The sequence below is a fragment of the Meleagris gallopavo genome, chromosome 8 (assembly GCF_000146605.3).
Source record: "Meleagris gallopavo isolate NT-WF06-2002-E0010 breed Aviagen turkey brand Nicholas breeding stock chromosome 8, Turkey_5.1, whole genome shotgun sequence".
NCBI lineage: Eukaryota > Metazoa > Chordata > Aves > Galliformes > Phasianidae > Meleagris > Meleagris gallopavo.
In genome coordinates, this window is record NC_015018.2 from 12872097 (window position 1) to 12875005 (window position 2909).

The 2909-nt window shown below is 33.8% G+C and overlaps 1 protein-coding gene across 13 annotated transcripts in view; it reads left to right on the forward strand.

Annotated features, from left to right (window-relative positions):
• KCNMA1 (potassium calcium-activated channel subfamily M alpha 1) overlaps window positions 1-2909 on the forward strand; it is a 445366-nt gene that overhangs the window by 139996 nt on the left and 302461 nt on the right. The gene's annotated exons all lie outside the window — the stretch shown is intronic.

Consider the following 2909-nt stretch of genomic DNA (forward strand, 5'->3'; position numbering starts at 1 on the left):
TAAGGAGGATAATGTAAGCAAATAAGTTTCAGAAAAACAGAGCAACTTAATATTCTTTACAGTAATGGTGATGGAGCACTGGAACAGGTTGCCTAGAGATGTTGTGAAGTCTCCTTCTGTGGAGATATTCAAGACCTGTCTGGACATCTACATGTGGGACCTATAGTAAAGTACTGGCTTTAGCAGGAGAGTTGGACTTGGTGATCTCTGGAGGTCCCTTCCAACCTCTGCAACTCTGTGATGCCATAGTTCTATGGTCCTTCTTGTTGTGAGGATCCAAAACTGAACAAAGTATTTGAGATGTGGTCTCTGTATAGTAGTTCAGTAAGCAATAAAGAAATAGGAATTCATGATTTCGTGTTTTCTGTTGATTTCATTAGGAGATGGGTATAGCCATAGTATTAGTTACTGAACTCCTGCTTGTTTGCACTACTGTGAGATACAAATGTCTGCTTATAAAACAGAATCTGTTTACTTCATTTTTTGACTTTGTGTCACTAAAGTTAGTTAGTTCTATGTATTCAGCATTCTGTGAGAACTCTTAAAAATACCATTGAAAGTTTTGCATTAATTCATGCAATTTGCTACTATTACATGGCATATTTTCTATTAGTCTACAGATAAGATTTCTCAAGAGAATATTTTGTTTAGTACAGCCATGTAGAGACATTTTTCTTTTTCACAGTTATTCAATACTACAAGATCAAGTGAAGTTGTAGCGAAAAGCTTAATGGTTAGGTCTTTTTCTTTCGTCAATATATTTTCTTTCTGTATTTATAGAAAATGTTTTTAAAGTGACCATTGCTTCAATAAAGTTTCATAGTATTTCCCTGAATAGAGACATAGGTAGAAGTAAAGACTTTTTCTGAGTAAGAGTCATAATTCAAATTTATTAATGGTAGTCAGAAAAGCAAAATGAAAATTAAGTTTTAATTGTTTCCTGTCCTACTGTCCAAGAGTTACATTGAAGCAGGTTAAAATAGTCTTCTGGAAGAGGTATTACAATTTATAAGGAAAGCATTATATTACTGTCATCAATTTCTTTTAAAATAATAGATCTGATAACACAGAAATTAAAATAGTAAATTGCAAAACATTTCTTTTGAGAAGTGTTTTGAAATAGTAGCGTAAAAAGAGTATAAATCCACTGTTAATATTATGAAATATCTTGACAGCACAATGGTTTCTATTAACTGTGTTTGGGAATTTGACTTGCAGTGATATAAAATGCTATAGAACAGAAGTGGCATAACTTAGCACTCTGATAGGCATGTAACACTGCTTCATCTCAATTTATGTCTTTGAAAGGTAGAACCTGGAAAGCTGAATATAAGTGGAGCCAGCAAGATTTCACTTTCTATAAAACCTTTTATGTGACAGAACTGTCTACCCAGAATTCTTTTTTTCTAACAGCAGTGATTTACCTAGTAGTATAAACTGCTTTTTTTTTCCTAGCAAAATATACTTCCACCTCTGATACAAATGAACTTTACATTACTCAGTACTACCTATCCCACTTCGCTATTTTCATATTGGCAAAGTTTAAATCTAGAATCAAATTCTGAAAAGGTTTGTTAGATCAGATCAGAAGAGGCTAATGTTTGTTAGATCAGATCAGAAGAGGCTAATGGGAAAAATTTCTCCCAAATTTTTGTCAGGTACCTGGAGTGGGCTGCCCAGGGTGGTGGAGGTGTCACCGTCCTTGTAAATATTCAAGAAATGTGTAGATGTTGTACTGAGGGACCAAAGTTTCAGTTTGGTTGAAACAGTCTCACTAGAAGATTTCTGAGATTTTGGTGCTGTCAAATGATAGAAAGAAGACTGGAGGTTTCAGTATACCATCTGGTCTCCCTGCTCTAAGATAAGGTCAGTTCTATTTTGTTCCTAACACATAGTTGTTAAATGTATTCCTGAAGATATATGAAAATTTGGATTGCAGGGACTGTCTGGCAGTCTGATTGGTGAGTTCTTTAAATCTTGAAAGATTTACTATTATCTTGGCTGCAGTATCCATACTTTCATTCCTATTCAGGCCTATGAGTTCCTGAACTCATTTTGTTCATCTTGATTATGACATATAGATATTTTTTTTTGCATGCTATCCATTTACATTTTAAAGAAAATTGCCACTCATCTCCTGAATTAAGTCAATGCTTTTACTGATTTCTTCTTGGGCATTATCAGTCACTAAGTGAATTATCCCATAGGTGAATAGGTTGACTAGTATTTTTTCAGTTCTGTAGGGTTGTTGTTTTGTTTTGTAATGGTTGAACATCATTGCATGGTGGAACATTTTGTGATCATATCATATGAATCTCAGGAACCAGTTTCTTTCAGTCTGGGAGTAGAAATTAAACTAATTGCTTCCTGTGTCTCAGCTCTTCATCCTCCCCTTCCCTTTCTTAAAGAAAAGTAAAACAATCCCTTTCCCCTGTTTATTACACATTTCAGCTGTCTCATTATATTTCAAATCTTTTAATGAATATTTTCTGTTAACTAAGGATTTATACTCTTCCTCCTACCCTAATTTTCTAGCAATTTCTTTCTTTCCCAAAGCTAATTTGAGCATTTAATGCTGCATTACTGATTTCAACTCTGGACATCTTTTGGCAGCTACCCTTCAGGAAAGACCAAAATAAGAAATAATTAATAAGTCTTCAAATTGAGGCTTCATTTCTGTTTCGTATACAATCTAACTGTCAGTAATATCGGAACATAACTTTCTTGAAACTCTCTTACCAGCAAACAGGAAAACAAGTAAATTCGAACGTGCTTTCCTGCTAACAGACATTAATACCAGAATGCTTATACATTCTAGATCTTAATACAGAACAAGTGATAAAATTTTTTTGCGTATTTCAGTTTTAAAACAAACATTCAAGTTGGAAGAAAGATAGAATATTCAACCA